The 11948-nt window shown below is 49.2% G+C and overlaps 1 protein-coding gene across 1 annotated transcript in view; it reads left to right on the top strand.

The window, feature by feature from the left end:
* Positions 1-11948, top strand: part of Dbp80 (putative ATP-dependent RNA helicase Dbp80) — a 97659-nt gene that overhangs the window by 68169 nt on the left and 17542 nt on the right. The window lies entirely within an intron of this gene.

Consider the following 11948-nt stretch of genomic DNA (forward strand, 5'->3'; position numbering starts at 1 on the left):
CTTTTGGCTCGGATGGTGAACAGTCTTTGTCGCTCTTCATCCTCACCAAATATCGGGCTGCCATTAATGCTTTTTGTGCTTTCTCTTTTTTCAGTGTGTGTGTGTGTTACTTCTGCCGGCCATGCGTACCTGCCCTGGACCTAAGGGCCACTCCTGCTCTACTTTCATGTCTGCCGAGGACACTGATCCTTAAACCCTTTGTCCTTCCTGCAGAGGTCAACAGTGTGATGTTGATAAGTGTAATGAGTGTCAGGAGTGGTCTACCTCCCAGTTGGAAAGGTTTGGGTGACAACGGAAGAAGTGTTGTGGGACTCTTATCCTTCAAAGGTCTCTTCGAAGAAGAAGAAACCCAGGCCGCCTTCTTCCGCTTCCCGACCTTCCTCTGAAGCTCTTACTCGTTCGGTCTCCTCCGAGGGACCGTCGAGAAGTAGTGCAGGCCCTTTACTACCTGGACAACCTCGGTCCTCGAGAGACGGTGGCGCTTCCCCTAGCAAAGTAGACCCACCTCTTCCCCTGGGGGTCTATGACTCTTTTTCCCTTATTATTTACCGTGTTAATCATGAGGCCCTTGTTTCCAAACTCAAACAGTTGGGAGTGGGTGGGTCGTTTCTTAGCATTATTATTGATTTTTTAAGTAATAGATCTCAAAGAGTTGTTGTTGATGGGCACCATAGTGAATATAGGAATGTGATATGTCGTGTTCCACAGGGTAGTGCTCTTTTCATACTATATACACATAACATGTGGTTTGGCCTAGAAAACAAGCTTTTTGCATATGCAGATGATGCTACTCTCTTTGCATCAATTCCATCCCCTGAATGTAGATCTGGGGTTGCTGAATCCCTTGATAGAGATCTAGCTAAAATTAGGGCATGGTGCAAATTATGGGGTATGAAGTTGAATCCTAACAAAACTCAAAGTATGAATAATAGGTCAAGGACAGTGGCTCCTCAACATTCAGATCTCAGTATTGATAATGTTTCTTTAACTTTGTATGACTTTAAATTTTAGGTGTGATTCTCAACAGCAAATTTACTTTCGAGAAACACATTAGGTATGTGTCTTCTTCCATTGCACAAAAAATTGGCTTATTGAGAAAGTCTTTCAAGATTTTTGGTGATCAATCTATTCTGAAGAAGTGTTCTAATTCTTTCATTCTACCTTGTTTTGAGTATTGTTCTCCTGTCTGGTCTTCAGCTGCTGATTCTCATCTTAATTTGTTGGACAGAAACTTACAGTCTATTAAATTTCTTATTCCTGATTTAGATATTAATCTTTGGCACCATCATTCAATTAGTTCATTATGCATGTTGCATAAGATTTTTCATAACTCTGACCATCCTTTACATTCAGATCTTCCCGGACAATTCCATCTTGTTCGTAATACTAGGTAGGCAGTTAATTCTAATAGCCAGGCCTTCTCCGTCATGAGGCTCAATACCTCACAGTATTCTAGAAGTTTTATTCCAGCTCTGACCCGGTTGTGGAATGATCTTCCTAATCGGGTAGTTAAATCAGTAGAACTTCAAAAGTTCAAAGTTGCAGCAAATGTTTTTATGTTGAATCGGCTGACATAAGTCTTTTTATAGTTTATATAGGACATATCTGTTTTGACGTTACTGTTTTTAGAATGATTTATTGTTAATTTGTTCTCATCATTTATTTATTTCCTTATTTCCTTTCCTCACTGGGCTATTTTTCCCTATTGGAGCGCTTGGGCTTATAGCATCTTGCTTTTCCAACTAGGGTTGTAGCTTGGGTGATAATAATAATAATAATACAGGTGTGGTTATCCTTGGAGTCACCGGGTCTTCCCTCCAAGGATAACCTGCTGCAGCTTCTTCGCCGTGGTGCTAATGTACAGCCCTCGTCAACGTCAGAGGTGGATCCTCTTCCTTATGTCAAGGTCATTGTGTTAGAGGCGTCATCCGCTGCTCATCCTGCTGACGTTCTTGCCCCTTCAGACTCTTCCGCCATTGCCAAAGATTGTGCTTCCCCCCGAGACGTCATTCTCGTCGTGCTCACCCTTGTCTTCACCTTCTGTGAAGAGATGCCTCTTTGACTCTTCATCTTCGTCAGCGCAGCCTTCCTCCGCAGAGGAGCCTCCTCGTCCTTTGTCTTCTGGCTCTCGACCATCTGCCCCTGGACCTTCTTCCGACGATGCTGCCGCTAGTCCGCGGACTTTCTCGTTAGACTCTCTGCCGCCTGTGGGCGATCCTCTTCACAGGATGTTCGTCCTTCTGAAGGACACATCCCTTCTCCAGCTCATCCGACGCGCCAATCTTCAGTCTACCCTGCGACTCGCCATTCACCTGACTGTCCGTCTCCCATCCTGTCTCCTCCGGCTCTCGATTTGCCTTCTCGTTGATTGACCATGCGTCAATCGCCCACGTGTCAACCTTGCGCACGATCATCGCTGACGCTTTATTTGCCTTCTCGTCATTCGCCATCGCGCCGTTTACCTGCACTTTCTCTGTCTGCACCGTTTTCCCCCAATCATCACCAACCAACACGTCGTTCGCCAACACACCAGGCTCCTGCCCATCGCTCGCCCAGACATCGGGCTGCTGCAGGTTCTCATTCTCCATGGCATCAGTCTCCTGTCCATCAGCATGCGCCAACAGACCGACGGGCAGATATTTCTCACCGCCCAGAGTCGCTTGCACGTCATCAGTAGCCAACGTGTCAGCCTGCTCTCTTGCGCCATCGTTCTCCAGTTCAGCATCGGGCTCCAGCTGTACAACTTGCGCCTTCTCGCCAGTGTTCACCAGCTTGCCAGCGTTCACCAAGACGCTAGTGCTCCCAGCGCATCAGCACTCTCCAGCGCAGAATCATTCACCAGCACACCGGCGCTCGCGAGAGCTCTTGCCATCGTGCAATCATGCCCCTTCTCCGCAAGCTAGAGCAGGCATCGTTCATTGATGCACAGGCGCTCGCCAACGCATGGAAATGCTTCCCAACGAGTTCAGGCAGAACCAGACTCACTTCATCCTCCGACTTCAAGGAAGTCGCGCCATCCGGAGGATAAGGTAGATAAGGAACGGAAAGGTAAGGTAGGTGTTCGACCTCCAGACCATCGGACCTCTCACCGAGGAAGGGCAGAGTCACGTCCCACAGGTCTTCGTCGCCCCATTCCCATCCCCGCAAACGCATTACATCGGACCGTCGGGGAAAGAGGGAATGGGCGCATCTGGGGAATTCAAGATCCCGATATCCCAACTTCGAAAGCGGACCCATGGTATCAACCAGCTCCGGAAGAGACTCCTCAAAGGGAACCTTCAGTCCCTTTCTCTTCAGGGGACCTTTCAGACAGCGCCAGCAAGCAGCCCTGGTTTGGTGCCATTGTCAGGGCGGTTGTGCAAGCCTTTGGCCCTGCCTTAATGCGCTCTTCGGAGGCCTCTGCCGTCCCCCAACAACCTTTGGCACCAGCAGAGTCCCGGCAAAGAACCTCGGTTGCCTCGCCCTTGAAGAGGGAAAGAGAAGTCTCAGATACCATCGCAACCTAGACGCTCTCCCGGCTCACCTCTGTTGAGGGAGCCTAGCAAAGAGCAAGGGCTAGTTGCCTCCCTTCCACCTTTGGCGGAAGACCCCTCCTGTAGAGAGCTTTCCACCACTAGTAGGAACCAGGAAGGATAGTTCTATCAGGTCTTCCATGTTGGAGTTGTACCTTCTTCCCCGCAAGGAGTCTAAGGACACTAAGACTCTTCCAAAGTCCTCCAAGAGGACTTCCGCACCCACAGGATCCATCAGCCACTCTGGGGATGTCCACGACCCACCCCGAGATGAGCTCTCAGTGATGGAGGAAGGAGACTTCGCTGCCACTTCCACATCAGAAGGGGAGTGGAAAGAGTCAGAAAATACTTTCTGGCAAGTACTGACCCTTATCAGGGTTCTCAATGGGCTTGCCAACCAAGAGATACCCTCCTAGGACTGTGTCTTTGGCACTCAGAAGCCCTCAAAGGCCAGTGCAGCCTCGCCCTGGTCTCTGGGGCTGAAGAATACTTGGGCTAAGATCGCCCGACAGCTCTCAGACTTCTCCTCTCATTGTTCGGGCTCTTCTGCCAAGCTCCTCCCACCTCCTCAAATTCAGCAGAGGAGGTACTACGAGGTCTTCGACGAGCCTCGATCAGCTCTTCCATTCCACCATACTCTGGAAGAGCTGACCAAGGGGGTCTCTATAGAGAGACTCTCCAACCGTCAGGTTGCGTTCTCGGCAACGGAGATCCTCAATCAGGAGGTCGCAAAATATGCCATGCCGGCTTCTTCATGGCTTGATCTTTGGATGGGGACCTTGGGACTCCTGGTGCGGACCGAGGATTTCCCCAAAGGAAGTACCAGGAAGGCTGTGGAAACCTTCCTCATCTCAGTGACCCGCACCATTGAGTTTCGAGCTTGTGGGTAAATACCATCCTGAAATGTCAAGATGCAGTATTATTGTTATTATTATTATTATTATTATTATTATTATTATTATTAATTCCTAAGCTACAACCTTAGTTGGAAAAGCAGGATGCTTTAAGCCCAGGGGCCCAAACAGGGAAAATATCCCAGTGAGGAAAAGAAACAAGGAAAAATAAGATATTTTAAGAATAGTAACAACATTAAAATCAATATTCCCTATGTAAATTATAAAAACTTTAACAAAACAAGAGGAAGAGAAATTACATAGAATAGTGTACCCGAGTGTACCCTCAAGCAAGAGAATTCTAACCCAAGACAGTGGAAAACCATGGTACTGAGGCTATGGCACTACCCAAGACTAGAGCACAATGGTTTGATTTTGGAGTATCCTTCTCCTAGAAGAGCTGCTGACCATAACTAAAGAGTCTACCTATATCTGAGAGGTTCCATCAGCAAGTCCTTAATGCCAAGATCGCTAAGCTCAGAAACTCTTCTCTAGAGGGATCCTCCTTGTTTGAGCCAAAGGATATGGAACAGTCTGCAGAGAGATAGAGGAAATCCCACCAGGACTGTCTCTTCCGCAATGCCTTAACATCCAGGCCCTGCAAACCACCAGCTCCTCAGCAGCCAAGACCTTGACGAGCAAGACGAGAGCGAAGAAGAGTGTCTAAAAAGCCCTAACTGACCAATGACAGGAAAGGCAAAAAATGGTTCTTGGAAGGAAAATATCCTAGAGGGAGAGGCCGCAGCTGCAAATGCTAGGATAGGCACTCCCCCCGCTTGTCCATCAGTGAGGGGATGCCTACAAAGTTGCTGGAACAGGTGGAAGCAACTCGGGGCCAATCCCTGGACAGTCTCCGTGATTCGTTCGGGGTATCGCGTCCCGTTCGCTTCATTTCTTCCTCCTCTGATCAGGAATCTAGTGTCGATAGACTCTTTTGCGATGGAATTGGCAAAGGGGCTAGCCCTTCGGGCAGAAGTCCAGACCATGTTGAAGAAGGGCGCTCTCCAGGAGGTTCTCAACGAGTCCCCAGGCTTCTTCAGTCGACTCTTTCTTGTGAAAAAGGCATGTGGAGGCTGGAGACCAGTCATCGACCTCTCAGCTCTGAACGTGTCTGTCAAACAAATTTCATTCAGCATGGAGACGGCAGTCACGGTCAGACAAGTGGTAAGACCACAGGACTTCTTGCGCACACTGGACCTAAAGGATGCATACTTCCAGATCCCAGTCCATCCGTCTTCAAGGAAGTACTTAAGACTCAGCGTAGACAACATGAAATACCAGTTCAGGGTACTGTGCTTCGGTCTTTCCACAGCACCCCAAGTGTTCGTCCTAGTGACATCTTGGTCACACAGAATTGGTATCCGTCTCCATTATCTGGACAACTAGCTAATCCCAGCAGACTCTGTCAACCCTTCTTCAACACAGAGACAAACTTCTGAGGCTTTGCCAAGATCTGGGGATTATGGTGAACCTCAAAGAATCCTTCCTGCTTCCTATACAAAGACTTGTATGCTGTACCTAGGTATGATTATAGACATCAATCTCCACAAAGCCTTCCCATCAGACGACAGGATAATTAGGCTGAGAAAGGTTGCAAGATCCTTTCTCAGACGAGAAGAACTTCCAGCCCAGAAGTGGCTATGTCTCCTCGGGCACCCATCATCCGTGCCCCATCTAGTTCCCAACGGCCGCCTCAGGATTCGATCCCTCTAGTGGTGAGTCCAAGTCCAGGTTGAATCAAGCCTTTGCCTCCCCGGTCACTCTGATCCCCATGGGACCAGCCTAACGGATGGACCTAGAATAATGGGTGACAGACGAGAATCTGCGGAAGGGCGTAGATCTTCTCGTCCTCCCCCCAGATTTGATACTGTTCTCATACACATCAAAAAAAGCGTGAGGGCCCACGTGCTGCACCACACAACCTTAGGCCTTTGGTCAGAGTCAGAAAAATACCTCCACATAAATCTCCTAGAGATGAATGCCGTATTTCTGGCCCTTAAGGGGACCGTCCGCCATGTCCGCCATTTTTTTTCCTAATGATCCAAATTACACAATTTCTATATATGTTTTAAACACATATATTACCTTCATCATATAAAAATTTCAATTCATTTGATCAAAAACTTTTGGATTTATGAGCAAAAATCATGTTTTAAAAAGAATATTTAGGTACATTTTTCCCCACTACTATAATACCAATTGTATTGAAACTTATACCACAAAAACTACTCTAGCAACCGAACAATTCTGTCAGACAGAATTTTGATTTTCCTTTTTTTTTTTTTTTTAATGAATTTTTATTTTTTTTTCCTCGTCTAGACGGAAAATAATCGTGAAAAAAAATGTAAAACGAAAATCAAAATTTTGTCTGACAGAATTGTGGAATTTTTATTCTTCTTTTCAACGATATCTTTTTCTCTAATATCGAACAACAAATAAGTGAGAAAAATGTACCTAAGTGGGAATAAGTATGTTTTCAATATTAATCTTACCCGATGATCATGTAGCTGTCAACTCTGTTGCCCGACAGAAATCTAAGGTCGGGATACGCCAGCGATCGCTATGCAGGTGGGGGTGTACACAACAGCGCCATCTGTCGAGTAGGTACTCAGGTACTTCTTGTCAACAAGAACTCAATTTTTCCTCTGTCGTGCCACCGGCAAGACCTACTTGGATACGCTGTTGTTTCTGGAGTTGTTTTTTTCACGATTTTGGTGATGTATTCGCTCTAGATTTTAGCCTTCGCTATTCAGTAACATTTATCATTAGCTTATCAAGCTTTTTGATTAATTTTGGATTAATTGTTTATGAACTTTGCTAGATTTTGGAATTCCCCCTTGACTATTTCTACAATTCAAGATGTCTGACCAGTCTCAAGTCCCTAAGTACAGGCAGTGTAGCGTTAGGGCTTGTTCTAGGCGTCTTCCGAAGGCCTCCATTGATCCTCACACCGTTTGTTCCAATTGTAGGGGTAAATCCTGTCAATTGGAAGATCGATGTGAGGAATGCGCTGGGCTTTCGGAATTCGATTTTAACGAATTCCTAAAAAATGCACGTAGGCTAGAGAAGGATAGGATCAGGAGGAGTTCTTCTCGCTCTTTTGATTTTTCCTCTCCCCATGCCCCTCAACCTATTCCTTCCCCTGTAGTGGTGACTCCCGACCCTGCTACTAGTGCTCAACCCTCCATGGCGGACATGATGCGTGCCATTCAGGCTCTTGGTGACAAAGTGGAGTCATTAGCTAATGACCGTAATCAACTTTTGGCAGATGTCAAAGAGTTGAAGGCGCAAAGTGCAGTGGGAAGTGTTGTGCGTGCAAGTGAAGTGAAAAGTGTCAGTGTCAGTGTTGCGCATGAGGGTACATCTGTTCGTGCCAGTCGTTCTCCCAGTCCGGGACCTCTTGCAAGCTCCCAAGCCCAGGGGAGAAGCAATGTCGAAGGACCAAAGGGTTCGGCAGGCCTTGATCAGCGTACGGATGTACCCTCAGTGGTTGCGGACGTATCTGTCAGAGATCGTCCCATCCACAAACAGACGAATGAGCCCTATCATTCCTCGTCTGTGGAAGAAGTTTCGAGGAAGAAACGTTGGACCAAGGTCTCACGACCTCTCAAGCGTAAGGTCCCTTCCGAGCGAGTCCAACGGCCCAGGTGTAGCCACTGGGTCAGTTCGGACTCGCCGCAGTCTTCCGAAGACTGCACACCTCCCAAGAGAGGTAGAGTGGTTCCGCAGCAGGCAACTACTCCGTCTGTTGCCGCACCAACCACGGTAGATCCTAAGTGGTCCATGCTGCAGACTATGCAGTCTCAGCTTGCTTCCTTTATGCAGGAGTATCGTGCTGAGAAGGTTGACAATGCACCAGTTAACCTACAACCTGCCACGGTTGTGCGCTCAGCAGATACTGCGGCTGCCTGCTCCCACACTCCACCTGTGAGAGCTCCACCACCGATGCGCAGTCCACCCTGCCAGACGCATGTTCTTGCTGCACCCTCCGTTGACATGCGTGAGCTACCGCATCAGCAAGGGGAAGGTGCTGTCGAGCTGCCGTGTTTTGACGCAATGCGGCATGCTCCGCAACCCATGCGGCATGCTCCGCAACCCACAGCAGTCCCTCCCACGCACCAGCACTCTGCCTTTGTTGTTGCCAGCTCGCACACTGACCAGCAGCGGCATGATGTTGGATCCGCAGCAGCTACGCATGCACCCGTGCTGCCGGATTCAGCCGTTCAGCTTTCAGCTCCACCTTTGCCACTTCCTCCTCAGCTTTCGGATGATGGAGTATCTGATGACGAAGCTGCGCATTTGGACGATCGCACTCCGACTTAGAAGAACCCAAGTCTACGCCTCCCTCCTTAGACTTTCGGAAAGTCCTTGCCTTGTTCAGGGACTTGTATCCGGAACAGTTTGTGTCTGCAACCCCTCGCTCTCCTCCCTCCGAGTTTGCTCTGGGCATGCAGTCAGCAGCTCCTGCCTTCACCAAACTTGTACTCGCACGCTCATCCAAGAGAGCTTTGAGGGTTATGGGAGAGTGGTTGCAGTCCAAGAAGCAGCTGGGAAAGACTTCTTTCATCTTTCCGCCTACCAAGCTTGCTTCCAAATCTAGCGTCTGGTATGCCACAGGAGAGGAACCCGGCTTGGGAGTTCCTGCCTCTGCCCAGGGCGACTTCTCAAGTCTGGTTGACTCTCCCCGCAGGCTGGCTATGAGACGATCTAAGATTTGCTGGTCCTTTTCTGACATGGATCATCTGTTGAAGGGAGTCTTTCGTGCTTTTGAGATCTTCAACTTCCTCGATTGGTGTTTGGGAGCGTTAAGCAGAAAGACTTCCCCTTCGGATAAGGACTCTGCCATGCTTATCATGTCTAGCATGGACAAAGCCTTTCGGGATGGGTCTGGTGAGCTTGCGGCTTCGTATGTGTCGGGAGTGCTTAAGAAGAGAGAACATCTTTGCTCCTTCTTGTCGGCTGGGATCACTCCTTGCCAGAAGTCGGAGTTGTTGTTTGCTCCGCTCTCCAAGTGTCTCTTTCCGGAAGAGCTGGTCAAGGGGATGGCTGCCTCTTTGATCCAGAAGGATACACATGACCTGGTGGCGTCCTCCGCACGTAAGGCTAAAGCTTTACCTTCCGTGCCTAGACCTAGGATGGACACACCAGCGTCTAGGTTCATCCCGCCCTTTCGTGGCAGAACCTCCAGCAGAGGAGGTACCCGTGCCGACAGTCACCGTGGCAAATCGAAGAAGGGTTCCAAGTCCTCAAAAGGCAGAATCTGACTGCCTTCCTCTCCAGACAGCAGTGGGAGCCAGGCTCAAGAACTTCTGGCAAGCTTGGGAGAACAGAGGTGCAGACGCTCAGTCTGTGAGGTTGCTAAGGGAGGGGTACAGGATTCCGTTCTGCCTCAGTCCCCCTCTAGCAACTTCTCCCATCAACCTCTCCCCCAACTACAAGGAGAAGGACAAGAGGCTAGCGTTGCAACAAGAGGTGTCGCTCTTGCTACAAAAGGGAGCGGTAGTCATAGTCCGGGACCCTCAATCCCCGGGCTTCTACAACTGTCTCTTCCTGGTAGCGAAGAAGACAGGAGGTTGGAGACCGGTGCTGGACGTCAGTGCTCTCAAAGCTTTTGTCACCAAGCAGACGTTCACAATGGAGACGACGAAGTCGGTCCTAGCAGCGGTCAGAAAGGAAGACTGGATGGTCTCGTTAGACCTGAAAGACGCGTACTTTCATGTCCCCGTCCATCCAGACTCCCAACCTTTCCTAAGGTTCGTCTTTGGAAAGGTAGTGTACCAGTTCCAAGCCCTGTGCTTTGGCCTAAGCACGGCACCTCTTGTGTTTACCAAACTGATGAGGAATATTGCCAAATTCCTTCACTTGGCAGACATCAGAGCCTCCCTCTATTTGGACGACTGGCTTTTAAGAGCTCCGTCAAGTCGTCGCTGTCTGGAGAATCTCAGATGGACTAAGGATCTGACCAAGGAATTGGGCCTCCTGGTCAATATAGAGAAGTCCCAACTCGTCCCATCCCAAACCATTGTCTATCTAGGTATGGAGATTCAGAGTCGAGCTTTTCGGGCTTTTCCGTCGGCCCCAAGGATCAGTCAAGCCCTAGAATGCATCCAAAGCATGCTGAGAAGGAACCGATGTTCAGTCAGACAGTGGATGAGTCTAACAGGGACACTTTCATCGCTGGCCCAGTTCATCGAGTTAGGGAGACTCCACCTCCGCCCCCTTCAGTTTCATCTAGCTGCTCACTGGAGAAAGGACATGACGCTAGAGGCGGTCTCAGTGCCTATTTCCGAAGAGATGAGGTCTACACTGACGTGGTGGAAGAACAGCATTCTTCTCAAGGAAGGTCTACCATTGGCTGTTCAGACCCCCGACCACCGTCTCTTCTCGGACGCATCGGACACGGGCTGGGGTGCGACACTGGACGGACAGGAATGCTCGGGCACGTGGAATCAGGAGCAAAGAACACTTCACATCAACTGCAAGGAGCTTTTGGCAGTTCATCTGGCCTTGATAAACTTCAAGTCCCTCCATCTAAGCAAGGTGGTGGAGGTGAACTCCGACAACACCACAGCCTTGGCGTACATCTCCAAGCAAGGAGGGACTCATTCGAGGAAGTTGTTCGAGATCGCAAGGGACCTCCTCATTTGGTCAAAAGATCGAAAGATTTCGCTGGTTACGAGGTTCATTCAGGGCGACATGAATGTCATGGCAGATCGCCTCAGCCGGAAGGGTCAGGTCATCCCCACAGAGTGGACCCTTCACAAGAATGTTTGCAGCAGACTATGGGCCCTGTGGGGTCAGCCCACCATAGATCTATTCGCTACCTCGATGACCAAGAGGCTCCCGATGTATTGTTCTCCGATTCCAGACCCAGCAGCAGTTCACGTGGATGCCTTTCTTCTGGATTGGTCCCATCTAGACCTGTATGCGTTCCCTCCGTTCAAGATCGTCAACAGGGTACTCCAGAAGTTCGCCTCTCACAAAGGGACACGGTTGACGTTGGTTGCTCCCCTCTGGCCCGCGAGAGAATGGTTCACCGAGGTACTGCAATGGCTAGTGGACGTTCCCAGGACTCTTCCTCTAAGAGTGGACCTTCTGCGTCAGCCGCACGTAAAGAAGGTACACCCAAGCCTCCACGCTCTTCGTCTGACTGCCTTCAGACTATCGAAAGACTCTCAAGAGCTAGAGGCTTTTCGAAGGAGGCAGCCAGGGCGATTGCCAGAGCTAGGAGGACATCCACTGTCAGAGTCTATCAGTCAAAATGGGAAGTCTTCCGAAGCTGGTGCAAGGCGAATGCAGTTTCCTCAACCAGTACCTCTGTAACGCAGATAGCTGACTTCCTTTTACATCTAAGGAATGTAAGATCCCTATCAGCTCCTACGATCAAAGGTTACAGAAGCATGTTGGCAGCGGTCTTCCGCCACAGAGGCTTAGATCTTTCCACCAACAAAGATCTACAGGACCTCCTTAAGTCTTTTGAGACCTCAAAGGAGCGTCGGTTGACCACACCAGGCTGGAACCTAGACGTGGTTTTAAGGTTCCT

The sequence above is a fragment of the Palaemon carinicauda genome, chromosome 43, assembly GCF_036898095.1.
Source record: "Palaemon carinicauda isolate YSFRI2023 chromosome 43, ASM3689809v2, whole genome shotgun sequence".
In the NCBI taxonomy this organism is placed as follows: domain Eukaryota; kingdom Metazoa; phylum Arthropoda; class Malacostraca; order Decapoda; family Palaemonidae; genus Palaemon; species Palaemon carinicauda.